The sequence below is a fragment of the Bufo bufo genome, chromosome 4, assembly GCF_905171765.1.
Source record: "Bufo bufo chromosome 4, aBufBuf1.1, whole genome shotgun sequence".
Lineage (NCBI taxonomy): Eukaryota > Metazoa > Chordata > Amphibia > Anura > Bufonidae > Bufo > Bufo bufo.
In genome coordinates, this window is record NC_053392.1 from 79278214 (window position 1) to 79300754 (window position 22541).

General features: G+C 44.5%; 1 protein-coding gene across 1 annotated transcript in view; it reads left to right on the forward strand.

The window, feature by feature from the left end:
• The window catches only part of KLHL29 (kelch like family member 29), a 909740-nt gene that overhangs the window by 251351 nt on the left and 635848 nt on the right, over positions 1-22541 (forward strand). The window contains exon 3 of the mRNA XM_040427407.1: positions 1452-1540. The gene's annotated coding sequence lies outside the window, so the exon portion shown is untranslated. The remainder of the gene's footprint in view (positions 1-1451; positions 1541-22541) is intronic.

The following is a 22541-nucleotide window of genomic DNA, read 5'->3' on the forward strand; positions in this document are numbered from 1 at the left end:
GTAAGGATTAGTAGTAAGACATGTATACTACAGACTAGAGAATGGTTACAGTTGGTTGCTCTGGATCGGATGAGGGGGCCACAATGTGATACACCACTTCCCCCTGTGGTGGCACTGCAGGGAAATGAAATACAGGCTGGTTCCAGCAGTAGGACATCTTGCCATCAACTTGCCTAACTGGGACCAGTCTAACAAAAAATACCCCTTGTGCCAAGTTTAAATTTATCCCCAACTACAGCATAGGGGATATCTGTCTGATTGGTTGGGGTTCGACTGCTGGGACTCTGGATGATGCCAAGAACGAGAGTTCTGTCCCCCTGTCTTACGGGTGCGGCAGGTCGGGTAATACACCCTGCTGCTCAATTCATTCTCTATCTGTGCTGTACTCTGCTATCTCCTTAAGCCCCATGTATGCTCGGGCTCTGCTTCATTCTGATAGAGGAGCAGGACCCCTGTTCTCAGGATTGGTGGGTGTCCTCCACCAATCAACTAGATACCTCCTTTTTGTACTTTTCTCTTATCCCTTCCCTTCTTGCGTCACTCTGTCATGTCACACTGGAAACTACCGTACCTCATCGTACCCTGGTGGCCCTTCCATCTGTAATGTCGTGACCGAGGGTATGAACAATGCTGCCCATGCATGACACAGGCGAGTCTCAACAAGAAATGCCACCGACATAGTTCTCCTTTGCAGCAACTGAAACGTTCCTATTGGTCTTCTCAGTTTTTACCCAGGGGGCTAAGCCAATACACTGACAATTTTTGAGTAGTGACAAGTCCTCTTTACTAATTTTTTAAAGTGTCCCTGTACTTGTTTTAATTTTTTTTTTAGATATGTCTTAGTGACATATCAAAGGTTTTGATCGGTGTTAGCTCGAGTGCTTAGACCCCCACTGATTGCTAGAACGGGGCACTCACACAGAGCACTGTCTCTCCCCAACTGGACTGGAGATGTCTCCTGCATTCTGTACGAATGCATCTTTCTCCTCATTCTAGCAATATGTGAGGGGTCTCTGAACTCTGACCCCCACCAGTCAAATCCATTAATATGTCACTTGGACATATCAAAAGTTTTTTTTAAAGTACAGGGACACTTTATAATATCTGAGGGCGATGCTTTCAAAATGAGATGTGGTTGACCGCCCCAAGAAGGCTCCTTTACCCCAGTCATGTAGGTTCTAACACCTCTAGATATTAAGGTTTTCTGGACCTCTCTGACCCTCATCGATCAGCTGTAAGGCTCTAATCACATCTGAATCCCTACATAGAAGAAGGGAAAACACCTGAAGTTTACCTACAAGTGATGTCTCTGACGTATGCAACTATATGCTGTACTCGTGAATATGTGGCCCATGCACAAAGCTGTTGGTGTTTGGCTGAAAATTCTGAAATTTTATGGAAAACAGGTTGTTTTGTCATTTATATTTTTTTTGTTTGTTTTTTTATGACAGGGTCTGCTGCAGCATCATTTCAACGTATAAAGGAAATGTAACATCCAAAGGACGGGCTGTGCTGACGTGCAAGAGGAAACCTTGTGTAGGTAGGGGTCAACTAAGATTAATGGGAAACTGGGAAATGAATGTTGTACAAGACCCCACTGATCGGTCTTCCAAAGAGCTCTACTGTTACAGATCAGCGAGATTGAACCCACTGAGCCATTACTTGTTTGGCATAGGACTAACCCTAACGGCATTATTCTTGCTCTTCTCCGTCATTCACCCTTTAACCCCTATACAAGGATCTGGACTTTTCTGCGGGTTAGCAAACAGGAAGCTTCCTCCTGATATAGTGCCGATTTAGTTGGCAGCTGGCTTACTGGGGCCAGAAACTCTGCTGCAAGCACCAAGAGCAGAATAACAAAAGAACAGACCAAAACTGAAGGTACAGTCCGAACAGTCACTTAGGCTTGAATGCTTGTTGTGAGATCCGGAATGTACACTGGAAGCGTAGATGTATGCAGACCCAGTATAGACTGACAGGAAATAATGCAGGATAAACCCAGGTAAATCGCAACATCACAAGACTATCAAAGCACCTTTGATGGTCACTAGGGAACCTAAAGCTCAGGCACCCCCTGACTGGGGAGGGTGCCTTAAGCACCCAAGGACCCACAGCCATTGGCTGAGGAATGGTTGGCAAGTGTGCACACTGGACCTGGTGTTCGTCCTAAGGGGACAGAGTACTAGGAAGGAGCTCGCAGAAGACAAGGCTGGGCAACATAGCGATTAATGTGGCAGGCACGGATCGTTAACCTAACATCTACAAGGGTACAGCCACACGTAGCAGCTTTTCTGGTGGAATTTCATTATGGATTTGCTGAGGATGTCACCCTATGCATTGAAACGGTTGGTAGACGATTTCACCCTGTGCATTGAAATAGGTGGGAGATAGCTACACTTCTTTATCGCCCAAGCACAAAAGCATTGACAGGTCAGCAGCACCCCTCCCAAATTCCATCTTAATAACATGGAAGTAACATCAGTCGTTATGATCAAGGTTGTAACTGGTTGGACCTGGCATATTTTTAGTGTTGGTTATTTTAATAAAAAAATTTAAATTCTTGTTCCAAGTAAGCAATACCAGTTGGAAACAAGATTGACCATGACTAATTTATACTACCATCTTTAGCCTTCAAGTGATTTCGAAAGTGAGAAAGAAAATTTTTGCTTAGGCCAATTTCACATCTGCGTTTTTAATTCCGCTATTGAGATTCGTCATAGGAGCTCAATAGCGGAAGAAAACTCTTCAGTTTTGTCCCCATTCATTGTCAATAGGGACAAAACTGAACTGAACGATATGGAGTCACCAGAATGCATTCCGTTCCGTTTGGTTGCGTCCCCATCGCAGACAGAAAAACGCGTGCAAGCAGCGTGGTGCGGAGCAAGACATTTTCTCTGACACATTAGAAAATGGATCCGTCCCCTATTGACTTTCAATGGTGTTCATGACAGATCTGTCATGGCTATAGAAGACATAATACAATCGGATCCGTTTATGACGGATGCATGCGGTTGTATTATTGTAACGGAAGCGTTTTTGCAGATCCATGACGGATCCGCAGAAAACGCTAATGTGAAAGTAGCCTTACTTCCAAGGCAATATTATGTGCCATGCTATTGAGGCTATATGACTTATATGGGAGCCATGAAGAGGAGAACCATAATCTAGGGCAGGGATGCTCAACCTGTGGCCCTCCAGCTGTTGCAAAAATACAACTCCCAGCATGCCTGGAGAGCCTACCCCTATTAGCCAACAGCAGGGCATGATGGGAGTTGTGGTTTTACATCAGCTGGAGGTCCACAGGTTGAGCATCCATCATCTAGGGGGTTTCAACCTCTATAAGCATTAGATACATTTAACATTATCGGGAACAACACCCAAGCTTACGTGAACTTGGAATGACAGGTTGGTGGAGGCCATGTAAGACCCTTGAGGCATTGATTTATCTACAGGGCCTCCATCTTCTATATACAGTGCATCTACAATCTTAGAAATACAAAAAATTTGCCTGGAAGAAATTTGCAGGGTCTACCTAAATCTAAGCAGCTAGACCAGCATATTTTATAGTAGAGGTGACCAGCTGATGTCGCCCATAGCATAGCGCTACTTTTAGGTAGGAATGGGAGTAAAGGTTCTGTAGGGGGCGGAAACTTTTTAGGGGTTCCCCATTATAAATAAGGTTTTGATTGATGGTTTAGCATTTTGTGGTTTTGGCACTCAGAGACATGTGGGTCATGGGTTGCCTTCTATGCATCCACCAGAGGTCCAAACACTTGGTCTACAATTGTGGTGGTCTGTGGTTGATGTTCATTGGTGATCCGGCAAGAGAAAAGTCTAGAGGATGAACCATGTGAGATGTTTTTGGATGGTGCCGAAGTAGTTTATCCACAGTGGTTGTGTCAGTACTCTAACGTAATATTCAGTTCATTGTACCTATCTTCATGAACCCCCTTTGGGAATGGACTAATTGATGGAAAACCCCAGGACATCCCCATATGGCTCTAGGTGAGATCATAAAGGTGCAGAAAATCAGCTCCACGTGAGATCCCTGTTCTCTCGGTTGAGATTTCACAAAAGGAAATTGTCAATTAAAGTCATAAAGTTTACTGAGCTCCTGTGCTCTACAGCTGCTTTTGAGATTATTAATTATCTGCAAGGGAGCGAGATTCATTTAATTAAGTTTAACAAAATCGTGCCTTTTTTTCTATGAATTTCTGACAAGGTCTGAGAAACAGTCTGAAAATCTATGAAATATATTATTAATGGAAATGAAAGGGGCTGGATGAGAGTAGAAAATCATGGAGAAGTCTTCCAGAAACAGCACCATTCTTTTCTACAGGCTGCGTCTGGTACTGCAGCTCTGCTTCATTGACTTAAATAGGACATTTGTTGGTTGCATTCAAATGAATTGGTTTGGAGAGCTGCGCCATTACTGTATGGCGACAAGACCAGACATAAATTAGGTAGATGCAAAAATTGTGGCAAAATCAATTGTGATCCACTGATCGCTGCGCTTCTCAGTGCAGTTTTCTTATATACTCAGGGGCATAGTTGTACAGGGTGCGCTCTTATGTATGCCCTGTGTATACATGTTTTAGTTGATGTGGTAGAATGTGATAGATCACTGACATAGAACTGCTGCCCCCTAAATCACACTGCAGAGGTGCAGCACAACTCATTGTGGCACTTCTTATTCCCCCTCCCACTGGCAGCAGCATTCTCCCCCTTACCACCCCTTCCCCACAGACAGAAGCATTCTCCCCTTTACACCCCTCCCCCAAGTGGCAGCAGCATTCTCCTCTTTCTATATCTTCCCCATTAGCTGCACAATTTTCTCCTTTCCCTTCCATCTCCCATTGGCAGGAGCATTCTCCCCCTTCCCCACTGACAGCAGCATTGTCCCCGTTGTTACCTCTTCCCCGCTGTCAACAGTACGTTCCATCTTCCTATCCCTTCCCCTTTTGAAGCTGCATTTTCTCCCTTCCCATCCATCTCCTACTGGCAAGAGCATTCTCCTACATCTCCATCACTGATGGCAGCTTTCTCCCCGACAGACCCCCTGCCTCGACAGCATCTTTCTGTCCTTTACTATCCTTTCTCCTATGTCCCCTGACGTGAAATGCTCAATTTGCCTCATGGTTGGTGTGCCCCCGGCCCTAGATCACATCACTGACATTACATATAGGGACAAAGAGATGTGATGCAGGTCAGTGACATCATCTTCTCCCCTTGGCTTGCACAGGAGAAATTCCCTAGAGCGAGCTGTGTTTGTCTGCATTATTACTTCTCCTTTTACACTGTCACTATGGATATGCCAAGCGGATAAATCGCTGTCTGCAGCTGTTTGGATCAGAAGTTTCTCCATACAGGAGCAAATGTTAGAAATCTGGACTGGAGGCAGCACTGTATTGAGTCCCAACAAAAGGCGAATTGTCCCTGGCGTGGAAATGCATGGAAAGCGCCAGTAAACCAGATTCGGACAGATGTAGCAGAGCTGAATTCGTTGTTCATATCATTGTGCAATGTAATAATTATCTAGAAGTTAATGCTGTCAGTTTACCTGCTACCAGATGAAAATCTCAGGTCTACTACATCTGTCACATGCAGGAAATGTACAGAAAAAGAAGAAACACTGTGATATCCAATGTAGGTCATGTCAGCAAACGATAGCGCACCTGTCTAGCGGGAAATGCAAATGAGAACATTGGAGACATCATGAAGCAGAAAGAGTGGGAGAGATTTGTGAAAAACAACTTACGGTATGGATACCAAGTAGAGGTATCTATGTTCTCCAGCCTTTGAATTTCAGAAACCCATGGCAAGCAATCATGGGTGGTCCCAGCATTTGGACCCTCATCGATCAGCAAGTCGTGGTATATCCTAGTGATATTCTCTCAGTTGCTGTGACTGTAATATCCTTTCTAGGGCTCATTAAGACAAGTGAGGTTCAAGTCAAGGTGCTGCCCAAGTAACATTCACCCATTATAGTCAACGGGCTAATTCTTATGTCTGACTTTCTTCGCGGGCCATCGGTCTGTCCAGAGAAAATTTCAACATGTACGGTCCGATTTATGATGCTCCTCAGAATCTAGCCTGAGAGTCCTTCAGAAGCCAAGACTGCCTTGGTTCTTGAGGGGGTTAAAGATGCAAGTGTCTGATTGAAGAGGTACTTTAAGAAATTCTTTAGATTTTTCTTTCAAAATGCGCCGTACTCTGCGGGAAAGAGTCAAAAATAGTTATAGCTTTTCTGCGAGCTGATACGTTCTCCTCCAAGATGATGGAAATCAGTATGTTAGAAGAAAGGAGACCATCGCTGATTTGATTTCCTCCCGTCTGTAAAGAGCAGAATTTTCTGACTTCTCGTTCAAGTAGCGCAGATAAGGAATTCTATGGAAGACCTAACATGTGGGGAAGAGAGGTTAGAGAGTGAGCCGAGCGTTGTCCGGTGGAGGCTCCATGATGTCTTTTGTCTGTGTCGAATTCCACTAGGATGTCCTTTATTGTTTTCTTAAAAATAATACAGCACAAGGCTACATTCACACAAACGTATTTTGTTTCCGTGTCCGTTACATTTAATTTTTTTTGCGTATAGGATTCAGACCCATTCATTTCAATGAGTCCGCAAAAAATGCAGCACGCCGTGTGGTATCCGCATCCATATGTCCGTTCCGTAGCCCCGCCAAAAAATAGAACATGTCCTATTCTTGGCCGTTTTGCAGATAAGGATAGGCATTGTTACTATGGATCCACAAAAAAAAATCAGATGCCATACGGACACATACGGTCATGTGAATCGCGCCCTAGTGAAAGTACCACCATTACTTTTACCCCCCTCCCAAATATTTTTAGGGAATGTGCCGATTCCAAAGTAAGGCTACTGCCATGTAGGGTTGGTGTCCCGAAACATGTGAAAATCCAGTCCTCTAATCCTGAGAAATGCTTTACGGCTTTTGTGTACAGTAGGCTGGGCTGCTCCATTTGGCTGCTAAATTGCCCCAGCCTGGCACTGCCCAGTACCTCCCCTTCTTGATTGATTGTCAGTCCCTGAGATCCCAGAGCTGGTAGCTATAAGGCTAGGTCTACACGACGACATGTGCCGCGCGACAGATAGGGCACAACTACACTGCAACATTTGTCGCGCAACATTTTGTCGCACCAATGTCACGCAACAATTTTTTATAACAGTAGTCTATGGTGTCGCAACGCGACATGCTGCAACTGCGACAGTCGCAGAAAAATCCATCTCGAATGGATTTTTTGAGACTGTCGCGTCAGTCGCAGCATGTCGCAGTGCGACACCTTAGACTATCGTTATAAAAATTGCTGCGCGACAATGGTGCGACAAAATGTCGTGGTGTAGACCTAGCCTTATGCAAGGGAAGCCAGGTGCCCCGAACAGAGCAGCATTGCCTGCAGTTCACTGAAAACCTTATTTGAATAGAAAATAATAAAATTGAAGCATTTCTCGGGATTAGAGGACCGGATTTTCACAAGAAAGAATGATTATTTTGCGGGGCACCTACCGTACATGGCGCTATAAGGCTGAAACTGAAAAAACTAGCTTTTAGGGATCAACGAATCAGTTCTGAACAAATTCTCGATCTGCGAGAGAGACTGTCCCTCTACAGACAAGTTCCCACTGTGCCGGAAGATTAACATGGCCGCACATCTCACACATGCGCCATTAATGCAAGTAGCGGCACATGAGCAGATGATGTGCCCAAAAAAAAAAAAACTAATCAGTGCTTCACTCATCCCTACTCCCTTTGAAAATGGATGATAATATATTTTGCAGTCCACAAATTGCGGATCCACAAAATCCACATTTTTTGCGGTCCCATTGACTCCAGTGGGTCCGTGGTCCGGATTTTCTGTCTCTTTCTGGAATGGACATACAGATGCAGAAAGCACACGGACCATCTGTCTGTCCATTCTGCAGAAAAAGAATATGACGGCAAAATGCGACCACGGTCCCATTGAATTCAATGGGTCCCCCAAAAATGCACACGGACCACATCCGTATTTTGCGAATCCACGGTTTGCGGACTGCAAAACGGACACAGTTGTGTGCATGAGGCCTATAAGTGAGGCACGATTGACTCTGTGCCTCCCTGACAAGGGCAACTTCTATTGTAGCCATAGCCTGACTGATGCAGGGATGTACAGCGTTTCTAGAAAGGAATACAAGCTCACGTGACCGGAGGCTTCTTGGAAAGTATGAGCAAGCAAAAGTTTTGTCCTCTAAAATAATCAGTTCTGCCAGCATTATGTTTTTCCCTCTTGCATCTCGGGGATGAAAAGCAGTCATTTCATTGCGAGTGCAGAAGCCAGGCTGTTCTGGGAGCCGCGCTCAGCTCCAGCTGTGTGAAGTTAAATGTAAAAGTGAGCACATTGCCTCTGGGCGTGTAAAAAACTTGGAGCGCACACTACGAATATGAAGCGTAATCTGCAAATTCAGCTCAACGTAAATACATTTCAGCAACAATGAAGGAGAACATTAGCAGTCTTTGCGCGAACTTCCACAGTGCACCGCCGGATCCTTCTAAAAGGAAGAGTACTAGGTTCAATGGAAAGTAATCACTGGAGCGAATATCTATCATAACTACTGTATAATGGCAGGGCAAGTTCTGTTGGTGCCAAAGGTAAAGTGTAGTGCCCTGGAGTGAGGGTACTTTGGACTATGGAAATTTGAGGACATTTGCCCTAATTGCTACAAGGGAAAGCAATCTACTCTCTACTTTTGTACACTTGGAAGGGTTAACTTGCACTGTGAATTATGCCGTTGTTTACGCTTATATTGTTGAACTGCATTTTAGATGTTTAGTGTAATATGTCCTGTTCATATGCACTGTTATTGTACCTGTGGAAAGGCTTAATGCACAGTCAGATAATTCCGAGAGACTTTGGGACTTTCTACCTATGCACTGAGAAGTTAGAAATCTTCCACAGTTACTATAAAGGGACGATGCTAGAACAGACACACTGACCTGTTGACTGTCTGGTTTAGCTCTGCTGTTTGGACTTATTAATGTCTGGAAAAACTGCTTATTCATTTCCATAGATTTGTATTGAAACTCAGTGCAAGTCTATGACAGACTGAAATTGCAAGAATGTGTCTGTTTGTCTTCTTCACTCCATCCTTCCTACCAGAAGGTTCTAGTTCAGCCAGAAACTGTATACAGTGATCCCTCAAGACACAATGGCCTCAGGATACAATATTTTTAACATACAGTGGTCTTTTCTGACCCATCGTAAGTTGAAACCAGACTCAACATACAATGCCTCAGACTCAGATCCAACCAATCAAGGCCACTTCTCTGGTAAAATAACTGTATTAGGCTACTTTCACACTCGCTTTTGGTGCTGATCCGTCTTGTATCTGCACAGACGGATCCGCACCGATAATGCAAACGCTTGTATCCGTTAATTAAGGTTCCGTTTGCATAATTTATTAATCCGTCTTGACTTACATTGAAAGTCAATGGGGGACGGATCCGTTTTCAATTGCACCATATTGTGTCAGTGAAAAACCGATCCTTCCCTTATTGACTTAAATTGTAAGTCAAGACGGATCCGTTAGGCTCCGCATAGTCAGACGGTCACCAAAACGCTGCAAGCTGCGTTTTAGTGACCGTCTAAAAAACGCAACGGAGACCAAATGCAGCCAAATTGATGCATTCTGAACGGATCCTTATCCATTCAGAATGCATTGGGGCTGAACTGATCCGTTTTGGGCCGCTTGTGAGAGCCCTGAAATGGATCTCACAGGCGGACCCAGAAACGCCAGTGTGAAAGTAGCCTTAGTTGCTGGTTAGCAGCTATTCCTGACTGTTATATGTAGGGAATTGATTTATTTGTCTTAGTTATCTGCTTATTTTTCTTAAATCTTAATTTTCTCTTATCTTGGATGACATTTTGGGGCTTTGGAGCCAATTACTCAAGTTACAATGGTTTGAACATACAATGGTCGTCCTGGGACCAATTAATACTGTAACTTGAGGGACCACTGTATAAGGAGATCAGTCAGAGCCCCTGGTTGTCTGCAGATAAGGGACCAGTGCTTAGAAAATAAGAGACTGTGCCAGTGTGCAGTAGAAGAGACTCTGCCAGACTGCATGGTTGACCAGAAGAAGATGCTGAAATGTGGATACTGAGCCACAGACCATGGGTCACTAGCACTTTGACCAGGCAGCCAGCCAGACGACTAAGCCACAGACCCTGAGCCACCAGCCTTTGGCCAGGGAGCCAGCCTTCTAAGAGAGAGGGGGCAGCTATCTCAAGTCATTCCTCAGCATGAACTCATCTTCTGCCAAGTAGAAACCTTGCCTGTATTGTTTTGCACTCGAGTTCCCCCACTAAATAAGCACTGGTTTACTGAAGACCTTGACTCTCTGGACTTATTTCCCATTGGGGTGCACCATGCCTTACTATCCCCTCCGTAGAGCAGTAACACGTGACACCTCAATGGTGCTCCAGTATTAGATATCCAGAGTTTTGTAGCTTTCCTGGCATTCATGGGTTTGGGGCCTCTATGGATCAGACTTGATTTTTCTGCACATCCCACAGATGCTCGATTGGGTTGAGATGTGGGAGGTTGGAGGACTAGTCACCACTTTAAACTCTTATTCCTCAAGCTATTGAACAACTTTTTTTAAAGTGAGGCTGGAACATTATCTTGCTGAAAAAGACCTCATTAGGGGATACCACTGCCATGAAGGGAGGTATTTTTCTGTATGATGTTTAGATAGGTAGTACATATCACATCCACATGAAGGCAATGACCCAATTTTTCCCAGCAGAACATTGGCCAGAGCATTACAATGTCTCTACCAGCTTGTCTTATTTCCATAGTACATCCTGGTGACACCTCTTTCCCAGGTAAGTGATGCAAATGCACCTGACCATTCGTATGGTGTAGAGACCTTATATGTAGTGTAGAAAATGTGATTAATCAGACCAGGCATCCTTCTTCTATTGCTCTATGGTCCAGTTGTGACACTCACTTGCCACTGTAGGTGCTTTCCGTGGTGGAGAGGGGTCACCATGGGCACTCGGACCTGCCTTCAACACATCAGTTTCAAGTACTTGCTACTTAAAGGGGTTGTCCTTCCATATATATTAATAACCTATCGTTAGGATAAGTCATCTGATTTCTGATTGACGGGGGTACGACACCGGGCACCCTGCTGATCAATTGTTTGAGGAGGAGGTGGTGCTCCTTGCGATTGCTGCTTCCTCTTAATTACACTGCATGTTGTCTCGAAAGTGCAGTGTAATCACAAGTACTTACTCCATTCACTTGAATGGAGCGAGTACTTGTCACTACACTACACCTCCGCTCCACAGGAGACAGCGCGTAGTGTAATGACCAGGAATCGGTATTCGCATGGATCGCCACCTCCTCTTCAAACAGTTGATCAACTAGGGGTTCCAGGTGTTGGACCGCCAGCAGATCAGATATTGATGACCTATCTGGATGATAGGTCATCCATATATATGGCAGGACAACTCCTTTAATATATCCCACCTCTAGATAATGACAAGATCATTCACCAGTCAGTGGTTTCAATGCTATGGATGATGGTGTATATCATATATCCATGAAGGATCAAGAAGGACAGCTGTTAAATAAGCAAGTTGCTCTGTTCTGAACGATCATAAGGAGCGGTTGGGTTATAAAAGTGGCTTCTATCGCTGTAATCTTCTGGATGAGAATGATGTCCTAGTGCTACCACTTGTCACTCATGATGTGGTCCCTTAGGCAGAGGCGGTAGGTTTTCCATGCCTTCAGTTAATGAGGATGAATTGGTAGATGACAGTATGAAAGAAAGGGGCTCAATAAACCACGAGAGACAGTAGAGAAATTAGACTCCGGTGACCAAAATACAAAAAGGTTCCCATAGTGGCAAAGCCATAAATTCCATAAAAACCACAAAAGAAAATTCCATAATGTTTCTATTGCCTACAGATGAGGCCATCTACAATGGGCAAAACTGAAAATTGATGGCCTCCTCCTTGACGCTTTTGGTTTATTTCGGTTACTCATGAGGAAGCTGCTAGCAGAAGATAGCACAAAGAGTGGAATAAAAAGAATGTTTCGGGAAAAGTGACAAGCCTGTGACATATGAAAGAGCAAAAGGTGATCTCCTGAAACATCTTGTTTGGGCGACACCGCCAGTGTTGGAAGTTCCTTACTTCATAATTGAAGCTATCGGTGAACAGAGGTACACTGTAATAGAAGAGGTCATTGTAGTCTATTTTGCTTAATCATCTTTGACAAGAGAATTGTGTCTGACACCAAAACAATCTATTAGCTCCACGACAGGTCAGGGAGGAAGCTATAACCCTATGTCGACCTGCTCCTCTTACGTTATTTGCACAGGAAAATGGAATCTCTTCGGAGTCAGCAGGAGCAAATTTCTTATAAAATGTATTACCTGATACCGGGTTAAAACATTTATTAAAATCAGTATTTCGTCATCCTTTTTAAGATTTTAGTTGTGTAAGGTCACAGACTATCACCCTCTCTCTCTTCCTTCAAACTGGCAAGTCCTTACTGTTTCCATCTTTACAATGGGACTTGCTCGCTTTACCAAAATATTGTTTTCTTTATATCTCAATTTCTTCATAAGTTCCTCATACTTGGGAATAGAAGACACAATTACTCCTGTGTAGGGACAAAAGTATGTCCCTTTAACCATCACTGACCCACCAATGTATTGACTGATAATTCCATAGAATAAGCCTACTCTTCTGGTATTGTAGAACATTCTCACCCGAACATTCGCGTTGAGTAGATTTACATGATCTTCTTAGAAACATTGTTTGAAAAAGCTACATCAAGTTCAGCCTAATCCTACAGCGTTGATCCAGAGTAAGGCAAAAAAAAAAATCTCTATGAAGTAGTTGTCAGTTGCCTCACATTAGAGAGTATCCTCCTCATTTGATCAATAGTCTATCTCAGCCCCTCGGGTGAGATCCTACCTGACTCTAAATATAGAGCACAAGTCCCTGATTAATGTCATATCTCAGTAATCTAGAACTCATAACCCCACTGAAATTAGCGAGCAGATCTATCACAATTCCAAATCACAAATTTTCAATGACCAGTCTCAGAAATCTAGTGCCCATAACTTCTCCTTAAGTTTTGCAACGTCCTGGAAGAGCGTTCCATAGTGTCAATGCTCAATCCACAAGTAGAACCCCGATCTTCCTGTAGTCTTATTGGAATCCCCCTTGTGGTTAGCTACTTTGAACGCACGTTCCCTTCCCTTACCACCAATGGGTTTATGATCTACCTGCCCTATCTTAAGCACCATCACATAGCTTAGGGTCAAGTTGTAAGCCAATATTTGGAGTATGGCTGCACATTAGAGTTCTCAGATGGAAACCAAGTGAACCCAGGGTAGACTTTCAGACCCCTTGCTGATGGGCTCATGGGTTGCTTTTGAATTAGGACCCCAGTGTTGCTAGTCAACTATCTCAGCTAATTTGACTTTTTTTTTATTCAGCCAAATAGCTGCCAGGAAGCCAGCGAGATTTTCTTTTCTTTCTAAATTGAGAAAATGCAGTGAAGGTTAGGAAGTGGACAATGCTTCTTATTCAGCGGGAAAAAAAAACTTCTGAAAGCAAATTACGGCTGAAGCAATTTTTTTTCCCAGTAATCTTTAAATTGTTTAAATTGTAAAATGTTACCTTTTGGTGCTGAATGAACACCTAACTTATTCTTTAGAAAAGAAAGAGGGAGGATTGAAGCTTGGGGGTGTATACCAGCAGCACGAGGGGGACATAGCTCTACCACTTTCAGGCCGCACATGGACTATCATGTGCAGTACTGGACACCAGGGCACAAGAAAGACATAGCAGGGCTTGAGCATGTTAAAGGATGGGCGACCAAAGTAATAAATGGAACGGGTGGAGTGAAGTACCCAGACAAATTATCAAAATTAAGGTCATTTCGTTTAGAAAAAAGATAACTGAGGGGAGATCTAATTACTATGTATAAATATATCAGGGGACAGTACAGAGATCTCTACCATCATCTATTTATCCCCAGGACTGTGACTGTGATTAGGGGACATCCTCTGCGTCTGGAGGAAAGAAGGTTTGTACACAAACATAGAAAATAATTCTTTACGGTAAGAGCAGTGAGACTATGGAACTCTCTGCCCGAGGAGGTGGTGATGATGAGTACAATAAAGGAATTCAAGAGGGGCCTGGATGTATTTCTGGAGTGTAATAATATTACAGGCTATAGCTACTAGAGAGGGGTCGTTGATCCAGGGAGTTATTCTGGAGTCTAAAAAAAAAAAACGTCATCTACTGCATGTGAGTTTTGGCTTCTTCTGGATCAACCTTGCAGGATAATAGGCTGAATCGGATGGATGGACGTACAGTACAGACCAAAAGTTTGGACACACCTTCTCATTCAAAGAGTTTTCTTTATTTTCATGACTATGAAGGCATCAAAACTATGAATTAACACATGTGAAATTATATACATAACAAACAAGTGTGAAACAACTGAAAATATGTCATATTCTAGGTTCTTCATAGCAGCCACCTTTTGCTTTGATTACTGCTTTGCACACTCTTGGCATTCTCTTGATGAGCTTCAAGAGGTAGTCCCCTGAAATGGTCTTCCAACAGTCTTGAAGGAGTTCCCAGAGATGCTTAGCACTTGTTGGCCCTTTTGCCTTCACTCTATGGTCCAGCTCACCCCAAACCATCTCGATTAGGTTCAGGTCTGGTGACTGTGGAGGCCAGGTCATCTGGCGCAGCACCCCATCACTCTCCTTCATGGTCAAATAGCCATTACTTTCAAAGTTTTCCCAATTTTTCGGCTGACTGACTGACCTTCATTTCTTAAAGTAATGATGGCCACTCGTTTTTCTTTACTTAGCCGCTTTTTTCTTGCCATAATACAAATTCTAACAGTCTATTCAGTAGGACAGCTGTGTATCCACCTGACTTCTCCTCAACGCAACTGATGGTCCCAACCCCATTTATAAGGCAAGAAATCCCACTTGTTAAACGTGACAGGGCACACCTGTGAAGTGAAAACCATTTCAGGGGACTACCTCTTGAAGCTCATCAAGAGAATGCCAAGAGTGTGCAAAGCAGTAATCAAAGCAAAAGGTGGCTACTTTGAAGAACCTAGAATATGACATATTTTCTGTTGTTTCACACTTGTTTGTTATGTATATAATTCCACATGTGTTAATTCATAGTTTTGATGCCTTCAGTGTGAATCTACAATTTTCATAGTCATGAAAATAAAGAAAACTCTTTGAATGAGAAGGTGTGTCCAAACTTTTGGTCTGTACTGTATGTCTTCTTTCAGCTTCACAAACTATGTTACTGTGTGTAACATAGGCCTTTATATTTAGCCCAATGGTTCCAGATCTGGGTCATTTTCTCCTGGTTGGTTATTCGCTTATGTGCCATGAAAGAAATGTATTCTCAAATATTGCCCTCTTCTGAAAACCAAAGATTTTTATTCTTAGTAACTGGGTGTATCGACCCGGTAATTGATCGCTCCCGTCTGCTGTATGTACACTGTGCAGTCCATTAGTTTACATATTGATAAATTTAATGGAGCATGTAATACAAATACAAATGTATTCTAGAGGTAGGAGTCAACCATGACGTGAGTTCTGTAAAGAAATCCCATAAATATTCTCTTTTTTTTTTTGTATGGCGCCCATCGATAACCGTAGAATAATGAGGGATGAATTTATACCAGTTGCGTGACAAAGATCGTACATGTGGGGTTTATGATAAGAAGGTGCTCATTCCAAGTTGGACTGTTCTCTATTCTAACAGGTGCTGAGAACCTGCACAGGGCTTTAAAACTGTACATATTATGCCTTCAGAAATGGGATGGAGGAGCAAGACAGGACCTGAACGGCACCTGTTTTTTGTAAGGATCCTGTTTTCTATGTATGTTACGGTGTTGAACTCAAAGGCTGCTGGAGATCTTCCACCTATTTGCTGGTGCTTCATGACTCAGAGCTTCATCTTGCCTCCTTACTTCAGGTCACTGTAAGATGCACATGAACAGATGATAATTACACTCGGGTAGTAGTTGCAATTAACCATTTCTATACTGAGAGTATGTAGTAAACAAAATAGTGCAACAGAAATAGCACCCACTTGCACGGAACTGATTTCAAAACAGGGATTTAAGCACTTCTCTGCACACTGCTTCTCTGCAGACTGCTTCTGTGCACACTGCTTCTCTGCAGACTGCTTCTGTGCACACTGCTTCTCTGCAGACTGCTTCTGTGCACACATCTTCTCTGCAGACTGCTTCTGTGTACATTGCTTCTCTGCACACTGCTTCTGTGCACATTGCTTCTCTGCAGACTGCTTCTGTGCACACGTCTTCTCTGCAGACTGCTTCTGTGCACACATCTTCTCTGCCGACTGCTTCTGTGCACACTTCTCTGCACACTGCTTTTCTGCACACTGATTCTGTGCACACATCTCTGCAGACTGCTTCTGTGTACATTGCTTCTCTGCAGACTGCTTCTGTGTACACTGCTGCTCTGCAGACTGCTTCTGTGTACATTGCTTCTCTGCAGACTGCTTCTGTTCACATTGCCTTTCTGCATACTGCTTCTGTATGTAGTATGTAGTAAACAAAATAGTGCAACAGAAATAGCACCCACTTGCACGGAACAGATTTCAAAACAGGGATTTAAGCACTTCTCTGCACACTGCTTCTCTGCAGACTGCTTCTGTGCACACTGCTTCTCTGCAGACTGCTTCTGTGCACACTGCTTCTCTGCAGACTGCTTCTGTGCACACTGCTTCTCTGCAGACTGCTTCTGTGCACACATCTTCTCTGCAGACTGCTTCTGTGTACATTGCTTCTCTGCACACTGCTTCTGTGCACATTGCTTCTCTGCAGACTGCTTCTGTGCACACGTCTTCTCTGCAGACTGCTTCTGTGCACACATCTTCTCTGCCGACTGCTTCTGTGCACACTTCTTCTCTGCACACTGCTTCTCTGCACACTGATTCTGTGCACACATCTCTGCAGACTGCTTCTGTGTACATTGCTTCTCTGCAGACTGCTTCTGTGTACATTGCTTCTCTGCAGACTGCTTCTGTGTACATTGCTTCTCTGCAGACTGCTTCTGTGTACACTGCTGCTCTGCAGACTGCTTCTGTGTACATTGCTTCTCTGCAGACTGCTTCTGTGCACACTGCTTCTCTGCAGACTGCTTCTGTGCACACATCTTCTCTGCAGACTGCTTCTGTGTACATTGCTTCTCTGCACACTGCTTCTGTGCACATTGCTTCTCTGCAGACTGCTTCTGTGCACACGTCTTCTCTGCAGACTGCTTCTGTGCACACATCTTCTCTGCCGACTGCTTCTGTGCACACTTCTTCTCTGCACACTGCTTCTCTGCACACTGATTCTGTGCACACATCTCTGCAGACTGCTTCTGTGTACATTGCTTCTCTGCAGACTGCTTCTGTGTACATTGCTTCTCTGCAGACTGCTTCTGTGTACACTGCTGCTCTGCAGACTGCTTCTGTGTACATTGCTTCTCTCCAGACTGCTTCTGTTCACATTGCCTTTCTGCATACTGCTTCTGTATGTAGTATGTAGTAAACAAAATAGTGCAACAGAAATAGCACCCACTTGCACGGAACAGATTTCAAAACAGGGATTTAAGCACTTCTCTGCACACTGCTTCTCTGCAGACTGCTTCTGTGCACACTGCTTCTCTGCAGACTGCTTCTGTGCACACTGCTTCTCTGCAGACTGCTTCTGTGCACACATCTTCTCTGCAGACTGCTTCTGTGCACACTTCTTCTCTGCACACTGCTTCTCTGCACACTGATTCTGTGCACACATCTCTGCAGACTGCTTCTGTGTACATTGCTTCTCTGCAGACTGCTTCTGTGTACATTGCTTCTCTGCAGACTGCTTCTGTGTACACTGCTGCTCTGCAGACTGCTTCTGTGTACATTGCTTCTCTGCAGACTGCTTCTGTTCACATTGCCTTTCTACATACTGCTTCTGTGCACATTACCTCTCTGCAGACTGCTTCTGTGTACACTGCTGCTCTGCAGACTGCTTCTCGGCACACAGCTTCTGTGCACACTGCTTCTCTGCAGACCGCTTCTGTGCACACTGCTTATCTGCTGACTGCTTCTCTGCAGACTGCTTCTGTGCACACTGCTTATCTGCTGACTGCTTCTGTGCACATTGTCTTTCTGCAGACTGCTTCTGTGCACATTGCCTCTCTGCAGGCTGCTTCTGTGCACACAGTTTCTCTGCACACAGCTTCTCTGCCCACTGCTTCTCTGCACACAGCTTCTGTGCACACTACTTCTCTGAAGACTGCTTATGTGCACATTGCCTTTTTGCAGACTGCTTCTGTGCACATTGCCTCTCTGCAGACTGCTTCTGTGTACACTGCTTCTCTGCAGACTGCCTCTGTGCACACTGCTTCTCTGCACACATTTTCTCTGCATACTGCTTCTCATTTTCTCTGCACACTGCTTCTTTGCAGACTGCTTCTGTGCACATTGCTTCTCTGCACAGTGTCTCTGCACACAACTTCTCTGCACACAGTGTCTCTGCACACAACTTTTCTGCACACTGCTTCTCATTTTCTCTGCACACACAATCTCTCCTGACAGATTTTCTGCAAACAGCTACTCTGCACACAGCTTTTCTGAAGACAGCGTCTCTGCACACATCTCACATGTGCTCCCTCTGGAACAGTTCTGCTTTCACGTGCAGCGATTGGAACAACTCTACACCCATCTCCACTCTGGGCAAAATCTCTTTTCTTCTCTGTCCAGGCCAGGCATCTGGTGCCCTCTGCTGTGTGACAGGAATAAGATGCTGCAGCATCGTCTCTGCATGTTATAACATAACAGGTTAGGGGTCTGCATAGAATTGGGTGTGGTCTACTCCGTCGTAGATGGATTCTATTCTATCGAAACGTGGCATTATCACGATACCACTCCATGCAGCTGCCGAGGGTGTCATGCTGGACACTAAAGGCAGACGGCATATGCCCAGATTGGCACTCCTCATATGCCCTTAAATGCCTCCACTTAGTAAAACCTTTTCCCTCATTACTGTCGCCCTTCCAGTACGTGCGTTCGGGAGCACGCACGCACTTTAGCTCACACACCCACCTTACAATCCATTTGCAAAAGTGAGCAAAAAATATGAACCCACCAGGAATTGTTGCTCTGTGGTTTAATTTCCTCGCTTTCTACATAACCTCCCATTGTCAGGCATAAAAGCCGAAATAAGTGTGGATCACATTTATTGCCTCACAGCTTCTTTAAAATTCCATCTTCACATCCCCGGTGAGTTTGTAGTGTGTTGTGCCAGCCTTCAGATTGGCAATAAAAAGCATCCCACTTGTTCTGTAACTTGTGTAGCCTTAAACCATATACATCTTTTATCATGCTTATGTTGTTCCACCGAATGCGATACCCACAGACAGCGAGCGCCTCCGTGACCAGCTGAATAACTTATGATGGGGCGACTTCCCTCCCTCATTAATCTTAATTGTGGAGCATTTATAGTAGAATCTGTAGAGAACGGGAAATCATGGCGGTTATTACCTGTCACGGGTTGCTGTATTCTAATAAATGCGCATCATTCAGAGGGAAGGCTCGGACGCTTCTTAATAGCATTTGGGCAACGGGCGATTGCCGGTATTTCTTAACAGAAAAGCTTCGGAGGATTGGAGTTCAGAACAGCGCCTTGAGCGATCGTCATTCACGCAAAGGGCTTTGGGCAGAAAAACGCTTCGCTTATTCTCATTCGGGTCAAGTTGTCCCAGAAGGACCCGTCTTCAATACTAATAATATGTCGGCAGCGCTCGCCCCATACTTGATCTGTTAACCGTTTTCTTTCTATAATTGCACAATAGTATTATATATCAAATTTGGCATTGAATCCTTTATCGTATCAGTATCAAAAAGGCCGGGCACTGCCAGGGCTCATTGACTGTAGTGGGGCCCAGTGGGAATACGGCCTGTTTTTGGAATTACTGTGTGGATTCAGCCGGACAAAAAATAGTGCTTGCACCAGTCTTTGTCCTGCCGAATGGCAGCACTCATCCAGGAAACAGGCCAGATACCCACTGGGTCCCATCAGTGGGCTCCGACGAGGAAAGGCAGTATCCGGCTATGCTGGAGGCATTATCCCATCATAGTCAATGGGCTCCGGTGGTGAAAGGCAGTATCCGGCTATGCTGGAGGCATTATCCCATCATAGTCAATGGGCTCCGGTGGTGAAAGGCAGTATTCAGCTATGCTGGAGGCAGTATACCATCAAAGTCAATGGGCTCCGGTGGGGAAAGGCAGTATCCGGCTATGCTGGAGGCAGTATACCATCAAAGTCAATGCACTCAGGTGGGGAACGGCAGTATTCAGCTATGCTGAATATAGTATCCTATTATAGTCAATGGGCTCCGGTGGGGAAAGGCAGTATCCGGCTATGCTGGAGGCAGTATCCCATCATAGTCAATGGGCTCCGGTGGTAAAAGGCAGTATCCGGCTATGCTGGAGGCATTATCCCATCATAGTCAATGGGCTCCGGTGGGGAAAGGCAGTATCTGGCTATGCTGGAGGCAGTATCCCATCATAGTCAATGCACTCAGGCGGGGAACGGCAGTATTCAGCTATGCTGAATATAGTATCCTATTATAGTCAATGGGCTCCGGTGGGGAACGGCAGTATTTGGCTATGCTGAATATAGTATCCTATTATAGTCAATGGGCTCTGGTGGGGAAAGGCAGTATCCGGCTATGCTGGAGGCATTATCCCATCATAGTCAATGGGCTCCGGTGGTGAAAGGCAGTATCCGGCTATGCTGGAGGCAGTATACCATCAAAGTCAATGCACTCAGGTGGGGAACGGCAGTATTCAGCTATGCTGAATATAGTATCCTATTATAGTCAATGGGCTCCGGTGGGGAAAGGCAGTATCCGGCTATGCTGGAGGCAGTATCCCATCATAGTCAATGGGCTCCGGTGGTAAAAGGCAGTATCCGGCTATGCTGGAGGCATTATCCCATCATAGTCAATGGGCTCCGGTGGGGAAAGGCAGTATCTGGCTATGCTGGAGGCAGTATCCCATCATAGTCAATGCACTCAGGCGGGGAACGGCAGTATTCAGCTATGCTGAATATAGTATCCTATTATAGTCAATGGGCTCCGGTGGGGAACGGCAGTATTTGGCTATGCTGAATATAGTATCCTATTATAGTCAATGGGCTCTGGTGGGGAAAGGCAGTATCCGGCTATGCTGGATGCAGTATCCTATTATATTCAATGGGCTCTGGCGGGGAAGTTTTAATATTATATTAACCATATTTTATACATTTTCTAGGTGGGTATCGGTTGTAGTTTAACCATTCTAGCGACTTTGACATTAGAGGCAGCGCAATATTAATGAGAATCTGAATCGCGGGTCACTAAGCTGATTCACAGATATCATTTGGATCCTGTCCCAAAAAAAGGTTAAGAGCCCCCGGATTACTGTTCTAGCCAAGTTGTCTTGTGCTCTCATCTTCTTTATACATTACCGCCGCCGCCGCCGCCTCAGAGACACATTCGTCTTTGTTTTCCTAACAAATTTATGAAACCAGAAAGACATTTACACTGCTGTAAAACGACGTCGACGCAGTCTCATCTGTGCCGTGTAAAAAACTGTAACCGGAGGGAAGAAATACCATGTATCCTCTCAGGATTTTATTATGTTTTTCTATTTTATTCAAAAAACAATAATAAATAGGCAGCACCTCCAATAATTAAAGGAAATGTTTACATTCCCCACACTTTTTATGGTTTCACTGCATCTAAAATGAAGACATTTTTCAAATATTCTCCTATGGATCAGTGTCTGCAACTCCTATGCAACTCTATGTGTCTCCATGGTAACAGACTACAAACAAACCCTGTGTAGTCAGGTCCTGCAGTCACTGTCCCCTGAATCTAGATGTAAAATGAAAGCAGGTTTTTAGTCGAAAGTATTGGATGTCGTGTTGCTTGTGTGAGTTGAGTGATATTGCAGTGATGCATGCGCTTTCTAAGGCCTCATGCACACGACCGTAATTTGTTTCCGTGACCGATCCGTTTTTTTGGCGGATAGGATGCGGACCCATTAATTTCAATGGGTCCGCAAAAAACACGGACAGCACACCGTGTGCTGTCCGCATCAGTATGTCCGTTCCGTTACTCCGCAAAAAAAAAAGTGCATGTCCTATTTTTTTCTAGTTTGCGGACAAGGATAGGCATTATTACAATGGATCCGCAAAAAAAACGGATCCGCAAAAAAACGGATGCCATACGGAACGTCATCCGTTTTTTTTTGCGGATCCGCAATTTGCAGACCGCAAAACACATAGGCCTCTTTCACACGAGCGTGATGGATTAGGTCCGGTTGCGTTCAGGGTGCGTTCAGTGAAACTCGCACCATTTTGCAAGCAAGTTCAGTCAGTTTTGTCTGCGATTGCATTCAGTTGTTCAGTTTTTTCTGTGCGGGTGCGA